General features: G+C 42.6%; 1 pseudogene; it reads left to right on the forward strand.

Annotated features, from left to right (window-relative positions):
* The first annotated feature begins 9,075 nt into the window (after positions 1 to 9,075).
* Positions 9,076 to 15,083, forward strand: LOC148030594 (uncharacterized; annotated as a pseudogene).
* The last annotated feature ends 549 nt before the right edge of the window (positions 15,084 to 15,632 follow it).

Genomic DNA, 15,632 nt, shown 5'->3' on the forward strand with positions numbered 1-15,632 from the left:
GCCCAATCAAATTGTTAGGCCAATGGAATGACGGATAGACAATCAAGGCTATGAGTCGAGTGCATCTAATGTCCTTGGTGAAGTTAAGGATATGATGAAGCATTACACTGACATGATTTCCGTACAATATCGGCAAATAGCTATTGACGTCAATTTCTTGAAGAAGCAGAAGAATCTGATAGGATGTCGACGCCCTGAAGAGGGTGGCCCCTCAAGATTCTGTTGTAAGTGGTGTGGCAGACAACATTTCCCTAGGAATTTCCAAATGTTAAATGTGATATTTGTGGTAAGTCGGGCCACTTAGCCACTACCTGTTGGAGTAAAATTAGTTCCCTCCAACAAGGGAGTAAACAGGCAGGCTCTAGTTAATCATAGAGCGCAAGGTAATAACCTACTGCAAAATGATGGACCAAGACAAATACTACAAAGGGGAAAGACCACTATAGAAGAGTTGCGACAAGGCAACGAAGTCAACCTTATTGAGGCTGTACGCGTCAATGACGATGAAACCTCTAACCTAAGAGCCATGACAAGAGGCCAAAAGGCTAAAGAGGTTGACAAAGAGAATGCAAAACAGGTTGAGGGAAACCCTAAGCAAGGGGATAAGCGGACGCAAGTCCTGAATCCTAGTGTGGAAGGTGGACCTCTAAGGCCTGTTGACAAAAAAGTCGATCCTAAGAAGGATGAGGAAGTGCCAAGAAAGAAGGAAAGAGCTAAAAAAGAAGCACCAAAGCCGGTCCTGAGACCAAAAGAAAGAATGGTTTGGCAAGAAAAGAGGGCTTTGGCTACCTATCATGATTTTGATTTAGCAAGTTCTCTTTGCGAAGTCAAACCAAATGTAAACCTCTTATAGCTGATTAAATTATCTCCAGGAGTACACAAGGAATTCAAGAAGATCCTGCATATTGGGAATATTGTAGAATCTTTGGGCATAGCACGAGTAGGGGAAGATTGGCTTGATCATGCTGAAAAGAATTGCCCTAGGGTTCCGGCATATGTGGATGGAATATTAGTGGAACATGCCATTGTAGACACTGGGTCCTTCGTCAATATCATGAGTTCAGAGTTGATGGAGAGGCTGGGTCTAGGCATCCAAAAAGATAGCTCCACTCTTCTTAGAATGGCTGATGATAGCCTAAGACAACTAGAGGGTTGCGTTACTAAAGTCCATGTTACAGTTGCAAGTGTAGAATGCTTCTTGGACTAGGATGATAAGATTTGTAGGACGTCCTAGCTATCGAGTCTTGCTAGGTAGGCCTTGGATCTTACGAACAGATTGTCAAGTTGATATACCCGCCGATCGAGTGGTTCTAGGTAGAGGTGCTAATCGATCAATAGTCAATGCTTACCTTGAGTCTCCTCAGAGTGAGAAAGCTTCTTTATCCTCTACTGAATTAGAAACAATAGAGGATCCATCTAGTAGTGAGACATCATCCAGTGATGAATCTAAAGAGGGGTCCACTACAGAGGATATTTATCAAATAACTCTAAATGAGTTGATAGAGCTGCAAGATAGGATAAGAGATACGAATGTGATTGAGTTGGACCTTGGTACGCCGAATGATTTGCGGCCAATTAAATTAGGTTCCATGCTCAATTCAACAGAAAGGGAGGACTATGTGTCCTTGATTCAAGAATTCCACGACATCTTTGCTTGGAGTTATGATGAGCTGAGAGGCATTCCTCCTAGCCTGGCTATTCATACTATTCCTATAAAAGAAGGCAGTCGTCCTGTGCGTCAGAAGGTAAGGCATATGCCTTTTGAATTGAGGGATGGGCTGTTTGAAGAGTTACAGAAGTTAAGGAAAGGTGGTTTAATCTTCCCTATACAGCACACAGAATGGTGTTCACCAGTTGTTATCAGGAAGAAGAAAAACAACCAGATCCGACTATGTGTAGATTTTAGAGAGCTGAATAAGCAGAGGTTAAGGATTACTACCCGTTGCCATTTATTCACCAGATTTTGGATCAATTAGCGGGTAGGAAAATATATTCGTTTATGGATTGCTTTGTAGGTTACAACCAGATGGCAATTGCAGAAGAGGATAAGTTGAAAACAACTTTCATTACTGTCTTTGGTACTTTTGCGTACCATGTGATGGCCTTTGGTTTGTGCAATGTACCTGGATCATGGCAACAAACAGCAGACAAGACCTTTGGTGACATATTCCCAAAAGAGTTGAAAGTATTTATCGATGACCTGGGGGCAGCCACTGTAAGGGAAAGGATACTGATTATCTTAAGAAAATACTTTGAGCTGCTGCAGACAATTTTGTATCGTTCTTAACCCACAGAAGTGTGTCTTTGGAGTGCCTTATGGGCTATTGCTAGGCCATGTGGTCAGTTCAATAGGGATAGCAACTGACCCTGAAAAGATCAAGGTTATAGTCGCTATGAGTCCACCACACACTCCGAAAGGGGTACATAGCTTTCTGTCATCGATATGGTAGTATCGACGGTTTATAAATGCCTTGGCGGAAAGGACATTGCCATTAACGAGTTTATTATCCTTTAGTTGTCTATTTGAATGGAGCGACCCTTGTAAGGTAGCTTTCGAGGATGTGAAACAGAGCTAGTAAAAGCATCAGTTTAAAAAGCACCTAAAAGAGGCGAGGTATTTTACATATTTTCAGCAGCCCACCATGCATAGTATCAGCTGCTGTTTAGCCCAAATTTGGGAGGAAAAGTGGTATCATCCGATAGCTTTTGCTAGTTGAAAATTGGGCATTTCAGAAATTAATTACACCTACATGGAGAAGTTGTACCTTGCGATGGTCTTTGCAACTAAAAAATTGAGGCACTACATCCTCTATGAGAAAGTAGTTTTCTATATGAAGGCGAAAGGGCTTAGATTGCTTATGAACAAGCTACAACTGCTTGATCGTTTGGAAAAATGGTTAATCACTTTGCAGGAGTTCGATTATGAGATTAAGAGTAAGCCACCGAGGTTGCAGGGGATTATGGAATGCCTTGTGGATTTCGGGGAGTCGAAAGAGACTTTGGTTGAAGGAAGTGATATTAAAGAAATGTTTAAAATTGATACAACTTCTATCCCATCTTGGTATGCTGCTATTACACATTATCTATCAACAGGAGAGACTGGAGCTAGTTTATCAAAGTCAGAGAAGAGGAAAATCAAACAACAGACTTTGAAGTTTTCTTTGATCGCAGGAACACTATATCGGCAAGGTGTTGATGATATCTATTGCTGATGTGTGATGCCTGACGAGGTTCCTTTCATCTTGGAAGAGTGCCATGACTTTGCAAAGTGGAGGGCACTTTGCTGGACGATTGACGTCATAGAAAGCTTTAAGAGCTGGATATTGATGGCCGTCGGGGATTTTATTTTTGCGGGCTTTCATTTTCGTTCTTTTCTAATCAATCTCTTTTTTTTGAGCTTTTTCGTGCAACATATCCATTCTGCATATAAATAGTCTTACTTAAGGAGTACGACACGTTGCATTTACATGAACACACATCAAGAAAACAAAACCAACGGAAAACTAGTAAAATATATTCGTGTCAAATAGTCGCAAGGTACACTCTTCCTAAAAACAAATCAAAGATCCCAATGCATGTAATCTCTTAGACAAAATCGGGCATAGTCACATGACAAAGTGTATAATAAACATATATATAAAAGTAGTAACAAAATGAAATGTCTAGAGTCTCTTGAAAAAAAAAACACACTCTCTCTCAGCATGGTACTGGTCCACACACTATGGTGGACAAACACTCCCCATAGAGCACATCATCTATTTCTAGACACATGCAATGTCTCATCTCCTCTGCACTGGCCCGTGCCAAACCACCACACCCCGCAAACACATCCAAAACATAGTCGTAGCATTTCCTAAATGTAGCTAGTAACCACCTAACCATATCATCAATCAAGATACAGAATCTTTGTGGCCATGCAAGTAGAAACAATGAAAATACCATACAAGGTAACCTGAGAGCAAAAACATGCAAGACTACTTACCGAGAGAAAAGATGAGACCTCTCTGCTCTGCCTCTGACAATGACACCATCAATGTCCATGGGAAAGACACAATCATCCATCATGTAGCTACGATACGCTGGAAACAATCTCTCTGAAATCTTCTCCCCAGCCTCTCTGTCGTAGCAAGGCACAACATGACCAGCACGATGCCAAAGACACACAGTAAGATCAAGTACCTATTCACGAGTGGAAATAGAATAAGTGATCCATGTTTTTATTTAAAGCATGTAACACAAACTTTATTTAGAACATAAAACCGTACGTTCAACATATCCAACTTTGTTATCTTACCGCCTCTCTAGTAACGGGATGTCGATAAGCCTTGGAGTCACACATGAGTGTCCAAGTGCGGTGAAGCACAAACCCCACTCTTGCCGCATCCGTAATAAACTCACCTATATGCTCTGCTAAGCACATAGTGACTAAGAATCCCTGGTCGGCCAAATACTCGCGAGCAAGGTCCATACAACCCATAACTAGACCCTTTGAGAACGTGTTCCACTTGGGAATACTCATGCCCTCTACAAACAACATTGGAATTATGATATATGAGAAGTGAGTTTGATGTAAACCTTGTGTGATAGAAAGCATAACTTACCCAATGGGATGGGACCTAGAGCATCCACAAGCAAGCTCGTAGGAAAATCCGCAAATATCAATCGAGCCACCTCTTGACATGGAACTCCATCTTTGCTATAAAGATGCATCTTTTGTGTTGCAAAAAACTTGTTGATGCTATACACAAAATAGCATAGTCATTAATGCAAAGTAAACGATGATGCAATGCTATATGCAACATGTAAATTGATGTTCTTGCAATATGTAGTTGTCATGTCTACCTATCAAGGGAAAATCTATCAATTTGGGTCACATCCACTAATAGAGCATCGACATATGTTTGATACTGGAACCCTACAACAATTATTTCAAAGTAATTTATTTTTAATAATCATACACAAATTTCAAGTTAATATAAGACTTCTCACCTACTAAACGGGTCATAGGTTAATGGTGTGATTGCATTTGAGAGTTGTAAGCTTGATGAGAAGGAGATGCAAATGAATGTATATGACCAAGAGATGTTGGACATCCTCCATGCCATTAGGAAATGTCACCACTATTTGTATGGCAGCCACTTCTGAGTAAAATGTGACCACTGAGTCCTCCAGTACTTCTAGACTAAGTCCACTTTGATGCTTAAGCAAAGGCGATGGGTGTCAACCTTACAAAACTATGACTTTGACATTTCTCACACTTGTGGCAAGGATAATATTGTGGCTAGTTCACTCTCTCGGATGTGGGCATGCAAAGTATCATCTATTTCATAATTGCACAATGATTGGGTTGAAGAGCTTTAATAGGTTTACTTGTTAGATGATTAGTTCTTTAGCCATGCCTCTCCCAATTCTCTCGACCAAGAGATGAATCTGCAACAAAGGAGGTGGTGCGTGCCATAGAGGACTCTAGCACATTTTTTCTCCCTGGATTACCTTGAATACCCTGGGTGGCACCTTTGGTAGCCTTGGTTGCTTGCTCCTCTACATTGGTGGGTGCGGTAAGCGGTTCATGAGTATCAACTCCCTCCTTGAATCCTACATAGTATCGTTCACCCTTAGACTCCCATGCATGAGCACAAAAACTATTGCTACAAAAGCGACGAGATGTTTACATAGATTGAAGTACTTACTGTCATGCAGATCTTTCTCTTGCTTAGGGATAACCCCCACAGGGTAATCCAGCCACCAAGGGCAAACACTTGCCTCCCATGCCGTCAATTTTCTCTCACTTGATGATGGAGAATACATAGTGTTCTCGTCACGAACATCAATCCACTCTCTTGTGAATTGCGGAGCTACATCCAGCCTCTTCTCTTCTACACATTGCAGTATCCACCTGCAACATTCTTGCCAATTACGCAAGCAAATGCATGCAATCTAATATGAAAATCAGACACACAATCTAATATGAAAATGCATGCTAACCTATAAATCACACGTTTGGCTGAAAACGTAAGCTCTGGCATCTTCTCTGCAACATCTGAAGATTTCACTCCATCCAAGAGGTGTACAAAAGCCTACACAAGTTTCACAAGCGCTTAACATTAGCACATATACATTTTAAGAAAGAACTTAAGAAAGCAATATGAATGCACTGCATTGAGTCAACCTGCATGACATGATTCTTCATGTTAAGCTTAAAGAACTCCTCAAATGAATGTGGTAGCTGTGGACCTTCTACTTGTATCCTATCAATCTGAAGTAGTGCCTCCGAATGCAAGTGAGCCCAATATGTCTCTTTCTTCATGTAAACCCGAAAGAGCTTATAATCACCAAAATGCGGGTATTGGGGGTCTTTGGCCTTTGTGAGACTCATAAGATGCAACAATATTTTTTTCCTGTGACGCACAACAATATATGCAAATAGAAAGCATTGAAGAAAAAAGCATCACATACACACACCTTGCGTTATATATACAAATTACCTTTCCGTAGGGATTTTTGAGCTTGTGAGACAATACAGCTTGTCTCTTGTGATCTTGAGCATGCTTGCATCATCCCACTTTAGCCCAAATAACAACTTAAAGAACTCATCACCATTTTGGGGATTAGCAATGGATAGGTATTTGTAACCCCTATCCTTAAGGCGCTCCTCTTCCACCCTTGTAGCCTTCTCCAAACGTTTCTTCCTCTCTACCTCATCTAGACCAAGAGCCTCGAGCTTAGTAGTTTCTTTTGAGATGAAGACATGAAATTCATCCTATCATTCCAAAAAAAAACTAAATTAGAGATAGAAAAGCACATCTCATACAAGTGAGCCATAGAAAGAAAATCACCTTCCATACAAGCTGAGATATTAAACTGCAAGGAGAGTTATACCATGGAGCAACACCATGATAATACCTTGCCTCTATACTCATCTCAACCTCAGCCCACTTCCTCATGGCCGGACTCAATCTATCTAGAATGGAGTCTTTGTTTGCAATACCAAACTTTTGAAACATATACACCTCATGCGCAATATTTGGAGTAACATGAGCTTTGGCAATACTATTGAAAACAAACAAAAGCATAATATGAGAATGTAAGTGTAACATATTACAAAGAGGAGCATAGTTAAAGGAAGAAGACTTACGCGTTGGTGGTGTCTAGTGCGATTAGTAGCTCTGCTTCCTTTGCCTTTGGCACCTCAATGAATTGGCACCGTACACTAACATGGTAGTGAGCACAGTCGGAGTACTCTGTAATTGAAAACCAACAAACATAAGAATGGGATAGGAACATTCAATACTTGCATGTATAGTGGACAATTTACTTTCCTTGATGCGTTTCCACCATGTTTTAAGCCTATGGTTTCCATCCCAAACCAAGAACTTTTTACCCTTAAGGTCTTGCCACTCTCTTCCAAGAGCCCTCTCAAAATCCTCATTTCTTTGACGCCATATTGGACCCCATTCATCTAGATTGCTGGTTGTCACAGACATGGTCTCCCCTCTCGGACCTTCAACTGACACAAGGAAGTGTCCCATAGTCTCAAGATAACTAGTGGAATCAAAGGAAGGAATCAACCACTTGGCATCATCCATAGAAAATCTGACTACCTCATGAGCTACTAATCTGCAAAGAGGCAGAAGAGGAGGCAGCGTCCTCTTTTTTATATAAAATTGACTCAGCACATCCTTCATCAGTCCTAGAGAGACTTGCTTGCCTAAGTTCCTTGAGTGCTTCTTTTCTTTTTCATCATCATTCTCCCCTTGATCACTATCACCACTCACCTCTTCTTTGTCATCTAGACTATCATGTTGCACATTAGTCTCTGTAGGAGCAGATATTAATAAGTAACAATAAAAAAAAGTAGCATTAAACCAATCATATTTAATACATAACACTGAACAAAGTGTCATATGTAAATGAAATGGACACATAAGTGACTACCTGTGTGCTCCGCAACCCCGTCAATTGTATTGGAGTCCCCATCCACTTGTGCTTCGTCATCAATGTAGACATATCTTTTTGGACCATGTCCTTTCTTTGTTGAAGGAGTGTCCACTCATCTCAAATGCGATGATGCTTCTTGCTCTAAGATCCGCCCCAGAACACATCCTAAACGTAGCTTCATACAGACTTCACGGCTACTATGAGGTGACACACATTTCTTTCTCTTTCTAAACACTCTTTTAGGTGCCATAACTTTTTCTACACACTTACAAATAGATACACAATCAAGCTCTTTAAGATTAACAACACAATCAATCTCTTTAAGATTAGCAACACAATCAATCTCTTTAAGGTCACTGGACGAAGCCATGGACGAAGCCACACGCTTGTGCATAAGCCCACGGATCGTCCGCACAGACGCGGACGATTGGGGGGTTCAATCTCTTACCTTGTTCTCACGAAGCATATGGGACGAAGCCACACACTTGTAGCCATGGGACGAAGCATAAGCCCACCCAACGGTAGCGCGGACGCGACCATAAGCTTCAATCTCTTACCTTGGAGGCCCGTCGGATGGCATATGGGACGGTTGCCATGGGGCATAAGCCCACCCATCGTCCGCGTGGACGCGGACGATTGGGGGGCTTCAAGGTGTTACCTTGGAGGCCCACACAACGGCACATAACCAAATGACGGGACGGCATATGGGACGGTTGCCACGGGGCATAAGCCCACCCATCGTCCGCGTGGACGTGGATGATTGGGGGGCTTCAAGGTGTTACCTTGGAGGCCCACACGACGGGACGGCATAACCAAATGACAGGACGGCATACGGCACGGTTGCCATGGGGATTAAGCCCACCCATCGTCCACGTGGACGCACACGATTGGGGGGCTTCAAGGTGTTACCTTGGAGGACCACACGATGGCTCATAACCAAATGATGAAGCGTAGCACACACGACGAAGCGTAGCCCACATGACGGCGCATCAAAGCCACGGCAAATTACGAGGCGTAGCCCACACGAAGTGTGACCAAAAGACATAGCTTAAGCGTGACAAAGATTAAGCGTGACCAAAAGGCAAAAGACGAAGCGTGACCAAAAGACAAAGCATAGCCCACACGAAGCTTAAGAAAATGACAAAGCTTAAGCCCACCCATCGTCCGCGTGGACGCAAACGATTGGGCGGCTCAAGCTGTTACCTGGGAGGCCGCGGACGAAGCCACGGACAGTCGCACGAAGCCAAGGTGCTACAAACGAAGCCGTTGATCGTCGCGAGAGCTGTAGGAGTTACGAACGAAGCCACGGATAGTCGCACCATCGCGAGAGCTGGAGGAGTTGCACCGTCACGAGAGCTGCAGGAATTGCCGGATGAGGAGTTGGCACCGTCGCGCAGGAGTTGCACCATCGCACAGGAGTTGGCACCGTCGCGCAGGAGTTGGGGCAGGAGTTGGGGCAAGAGTTGGCACCGTCACGCAGGAGTTGGGGCAGGAGCTGTCGCGCAGGAGTTGCAGGAGTTGTGGGGCACCGTCGTGAGAGCTGTAGGAGCTGCAGGAGTTGTGGGGCACCGTCGTGAGAGAGAGACGGAGAGAGGGAGAGAAGGGAGAAGGGAGAAACAAAGAAGGGAGAAAGAGAAGGGAGAAGGAAGAAAGAGAAGGGAGAAAGAACAGAGAAAGAGAAGGGAGAAGGGAGAAAGAACGGAGAAAGAGAAAGAGAAGGGAGAAAGAGAAGGGAGAAGGGAGAAAGAGAGAAGGGAGAGAAGAGAGAGAGAGAGAAAGAGAAGGGAGAAAGAGAAGGGAGAAAGAGAGAAGGGAGAGAAGGGAGAGAGAGAGAGGGAGAGGAGAGAGAGAGAGAGCAAAGAGAGGAGAGAGTTGAGAAAGAGAGGAGAGAGTTGAGGAGAGACTTAATAACCCTAATAAAGAAGTTAGCCGTTGATTACGTAATTAGGTAACTAGTTAGCCGTTAAATAATTAAATAATTAATACAACATAAATAAATTATGAGTGCATAAAGGTGAAGGATGGTGGGTGGTTGAGTCGTAAATTTTTCTATTGATTTCTCTCCGCTTGTAGTGACGGTGAACTGTTGCCTTCTCTTCATCAAATACACACTGTGAGCTATATTCAGAGTTTTCTTCTCTTCATCAAATACTAACCCACTAGAGGGCACAACATGTCGAGTTTTGCTATTTTGACATGTAGACTAGCCAGTGACTGCTTAGAGCACAAGGTTTCATTAAGAAATGGGGAGATTCTTTTGAGTGAGTACTACCTACAGAATCTATTGCCTCCAACACAAAAATTCCAGGGGTTGCAAGCCGTCATAGAGAATGATGGTGGAGCAAACAACGTCACTGTGTCTCCAAGATGGGATCATGAAGGGCATGCGCACTATCTGATTGATAGTACATTATCAGCCACCTACTCTATCAGGCACTCAAGTAACTATGTGTGCATCTCTAACAGTATTGAGTCGATAGAAGATGAGATTGACAACTACATTGATTGTACTCCTGGTTGTAGCAAATCAACTCCAGTGTGTCTTGACATACACTCAGATAACAAGAAGGATGTTGATGACACAAATGTCGAGGAGGACCTATGTGTGGGCAGCCAAAGCAAGGACTTATCTTCCTATGATAACCCGATTGCAGCCTTCATTGAGGAGAAAGCTAGAACGGGTAGATTGAAAAAATTACTAGCACTCTGTGGACCTCCACGAAGGGTGGATGAGCTCCCAATCGAGTATAATGGCACAATTGCTTTTGAGCTTCCAGCCACAGATAGCAAGAAACGAATGATGGGTATGGAACAAAAATATGATGGTCACCTGTGGTCGCGGCCCTCACAGACAAATATGGCAATTGAGTGCACTGTGCGCTTGAGATATTGTCTTGGAAGTCTTCAATGTCTTAGGATCACTTGTCCTTACTACATAACAGAGGGAAAATACAATGATGTTTTTTTCCATGGTCACTTGGATAGAACCGTGAGCATGGGTTATCCTGCAAGTGAGGGAAACTCCAAGATAACATGTCACTATTGTCTTAATGTTGCTACTTGTGCAGCCATTTGCAAATGCATGATCTATTATGTGTTGCCACTGGATCCTACAATGACACGTTTGGTGATCCATGTTGGGGAGCATGCTCACAGTGTTCAACATGGCACTAAGAGGGCAACCCCTGACAAGGTGCGGAGGCTTGTGAGCACGGTCCTAAAGATCGAAAAGGGAGGCCCATGAAAAATACAGATGCTAGTCGCTCGGCAGATGTTGTTTGAATCTTTAACAAAAGAAGATGAGTCGGAGGCGACAAAGGTGGATCTTAATCATTTTCTAGAAGAAATGATGCCACTTGTGCAGAATAAAGGGTAGGCTTGTGCATTATTATTTTCTGCTTACAATGTATGTCCTGCATTTGAAATAACCCTCTTATAAACACATAGGTTCAAAGGCATTGTCTCACAAGAGAGAGCCAAACAAGGTCAGGTGGTTGGTGATGGGTATGACAACATACTTCTTTTGCAAAAACATTGTGTCTTCCCATTTTTCCATGGAAGTAGATTTCCAGGACAAGGTGATGCCAAGGAGAAGTGCTACTTGTTTAAAATGTCCACCAAGGGACCAACATCAGGGGTGGACTTAGTGAATCGTATGAGGCGAATTGGGACTGGAGATTTACGATGTGCATGGGTGCACTTTGATCATACCCATAGGATTGATGGGTGGGCAACTATGTCTTGTTCAGTTTATGATCACGGGTATGTGGCAACATAATGAAAGCTTTTATTGAAATTAAATTGTTGTTGATGAACTATACTAATGTATCAATCATGAACTAGCATGAGAGCATTGCAGGTAATTGCAATATGTGAATTTAAAGAGGAGGACGAAGAGTCTCAAATCCTGTTTTGGAGAAATTTGAATTTTGTCATGGTTCAATGTGGCCATGATCCACCTGACTTTGCTAGATTTATGTTCGATGAGGCAAGTGCGAATTGGATGGCAATAAGGGCTGTGTACAATGGAGGACCTCATAACATAATGGAAGGGAGGGAGCGTTCTTTTCTTTTTCATTGGGAGCAAAGTTTGCAAAAGCATACCAAGAAATTAGTCACTGTGGATAAACAAATGCACCACATTGAATTGTGTGAAGCATGGAGGCTAGCAACGACAACTCAACTAGCCTCACTTCAGGCCTCTGCTATCCGAGATTGGTGGGCATGAAATGTAAACAAGGAACACATCAAGGCTTTGGATAGGTGGTTGAAATGGTGGGAGCAAAGAATTGCCCACTGGGGAGGAATTGAATCTCATGTAAGTGTGACATTTTTTCCAGCTCATTAAGGTTTGTTGCACAATGTAGCAATGGGGAGAGCTACTGATTCTATTTTTGGATTTGACTCCGCAGGCTAACAAAAGTCCTTGGGAACATGCTCAAATTCCAAGCATAAACTTATCAGAAAGTGTCCATGCTAGTTGGTTAGCAGGTGAGGGTGGAAAACAAAAGATATCACTTTATGATGCATGTGTTAGTGATGTTTTGAATGCATATATTCAATGTGCAAAGAGGTTGGGCTATACCACGGGGAGGTTTATTGGATCTGGGCCTTCTATGGAGTCTTTGTTGGCTAGTGCTAGCAAAAGGGAATCCCCAAATCCCTCCTCTGTTGCACGGGCATTGCAAGGTGTTGTAGCTGGAAGTCCTTTGTACGAGGATCCTATAATGCAAGGTGATAGGGAGACTGTGCAAAGAAAAAAGAAGGGAGGTGGAGCAACTGTAAGTTCTCATAGACCGGGATACGTGATGGAGTCAAGGCAAAGGAAAATCAGGGGCAGGCCGTGGAGTATACAGTTTGACGATGGAAAGATGGAAGAGATATGTATCCAAGAGGATGAGGAGATACCAATCAAGCCCTTTGCAGGTGGAGTAAGTGCACCAAATGCAGAAACTTCAACTCACGTAGAAGAGGTAGAAGTGGCACAGGAGGAGTGGGCTTTACGAAGGACACCACCTAACTGTGTGAGAAAGTGTTTTGGTATGGAGGGTAGAAAGAATTGCAGCAGGAAATTACAGAGTCGGCAAGTGGGGTTAGTCGTACCATGCTTTTGGTCTGAGAGAGCCTATAAGAACAAGGCCATTGCACAATGGATATGGTTCTCTAATCATGATGTCAAGCATACAAACGCTGTGCAGAAACAAGTGATAGCATCACCAATTGTTCCATCTTTGTGGCCAGTTGATATAGGAACAAATATATTGAAGGAAGAGTGTAGCAGCCTAAGACAGGTTGGTTTCAAGTTTGTCTGCTTTACAGCACCACCGAGGAACGAGAAGAGCAAACCTCCTATTTCTACAGAATGTGGTTCAAGCGGGAGAAGACGCAAGTGGAGACATGGAATTTCCAAAGATGCACAAAAGAGAATAGAGGCAGCTGGTTGCATGGTTGTGACATTCTTGGAGGAGGTAGTGCAACTTGAGAGACAACATTCAGTATTTCGAGTCTTGACAGAGAGTTGTTATGATGTGCACATCAAAGAAGAGCCTAGGTGCACTTGTCCTGATTTTCAAAAAAGAGAATCTATCCAAAAGGCATTTCTTGCTTGCAAACATATGTATTATGTGTACATGCACATACTTGGCCTTCAACCCAAGGAGCACATGGTCATACATCAGCCTGCACTAACCCCCACTGACCTTGCCTTTGTGTTAGGGAAAACACGTAAGATATGCCCTGTTATGTAGGAAGCCCAACGTAAGCATGGCTCATTCATTGTTCTGGAGGACTCATCATCATGCACTTCATTAGGGTGTGACATGTCCTTTTTGTTACATGAAGATCTTGGAACCTTTCTAGATATTGTATTCCTTTTGGGTAATGCAAAACTTTGGAATGTTATTATTTGTTGTGATTATTCAACACCATTGCTCCCTTTATTGTGAATGGGTTAGTAATGCATGATGCACAATATATTTTTGACATGTCATTTGTAGAAAGCATCCAAGGTTGTTTCAAAAAGCTCTAAAAATCAATTTCAATTGCAAAAGCACGAAATCAAAAGCTCGCAAAAATAACACACCCATGGCCGTCCATCTTCCAAGATTCCTTTGAGTATGTTAAGAGATGTGATACCTGTCAAAGACATGACAGCAGAGAGAATAGGAAATGGCACTTATGCCCATCATGGCTATCCTTCCATTTGAGAAGTGGGGCATTGACTTTGTGGGTCCTATTACCCCGTCGTCTACTACTCAGAAGAGGTATATTATAGTAGCAACTGATTATTTTACAAAATGGTCAGAAGTACGAGCTACAAGGCAGGACAATGCAAAAGAGACTGCAAGTTTTCTTTTGGAGCAGATTATCTGCCGTTTCAGTCCACCGAAGGAACTAGTGTCGAACCGTGGAACTCACTTTTTGAATAAAGTGATCAAAAATCCTGACTGAAGCTTGGCAAATCAAGCATAATAAAATGACTCCCTATAATCCACAAGAAAACGGGCAAGTCAAAAGTACTAATAAGCAACTTGTGGCTATCTTGTCTAAAATAGTCTTTGAGAAGAAATGGGACTGGGACAAGAAGTTGTATGTGGTAGTATTAGCATATAATACAATGTTCAAGCGAGCTATCGGCCATACTCCATTTAAATTAGTCTATGGGAAAGAGTGTGTGTTACCCCTCAAAATTGAGTTGCCAACCATACGGTTTGCAATTAACCACTCTTTGGGAGATGAGGATGCACTCTTTGAATGTTTCACGACCATAGCCCACCTAGATGAACTGAAATTGTAGAGCTTATTACACAGGAGCTAGCTAAACGTTGGATGAAGCAATTGAATGACCTTAAAGCAAAGAAGTATACCTTTAAAAAAGGACAATTAGTTTTGTATTATGATGTGCATAGGGAGCTGTTTCCAGGGAAGCTGGAACCTCGATGGGATGGCCCTTGCAAGATTGTCAGGATAGGGAAAAATAGGTCTACCGCTCTGCTAGCTGATCTGCAGGGAGTAGAGTTTAAAAATAAGGTTAATATTAATAAGATTAAACCTTATTATTTCTAATTATGCTAATACAGAAAAATGCATTGCTGGTCCATGCTGGGGCTGATTTGAGACCTCCAAAAGAGTTTAAAGCTGGTTGATGGGGTGGTTAATTCCTTATTTGGAGCACCCATATCTGGAGCAGAGATACCATCAGGGGAAACTCATCTGATGGAGCAAAGGATACAAAGTGATTGAGCAAAGAGGACGGAACCTTTGTGTGGGAGATCAAAGTCTTTTGCCATCACTACTTACAACTGTTGGACAAGTATCCCTGTTGAGTTTAATGAAGAAGGTGGGATGGAGCCATCAATTCATCCTCTAAACATGTTAAACTTTGATTATCATAGTTACGAATAGAGGAGTTCTTGATGGCAGACTGTGTAAACCCATTGTGGATGTACACATTATATTTTGACGGAGCGTCCAGGGGCCCTAATTTAAAAAGGGAGTGTTGGAGTAGTAATCCGAGATCCTCGGATGTAGAGTTACGATGAAGTTAGCTGCTTATCTCGGGGTCGGATTTACTAACAATATGGCGGAGTATAAAGCCTTGATTATGGGACTGCACATTGCCAAGGCAAGGTAGTATTCGGTGGTTGTTAGTAAAAAGGGACTCCCAGTTGATCCTTAATCAGCAAGATGGGACA

The sequence above is a fragment of the Lygodium microphyllum genome, chromosome 10 (assembly GCF_053477565.2).
Source record: "Lygodium microphyllum isolate KBCC chromosome 10, Lygodium_microphyllum_v1.1.10, whole genome shotgun sequence".
Classification (NCBI taxonomy): Eukaryota; Viridiplantae; Streptophyta; class Polypodiopsida; order Schizaeales; family Lygodiaceae; genus Lygodium; species Lygodium microphyllum.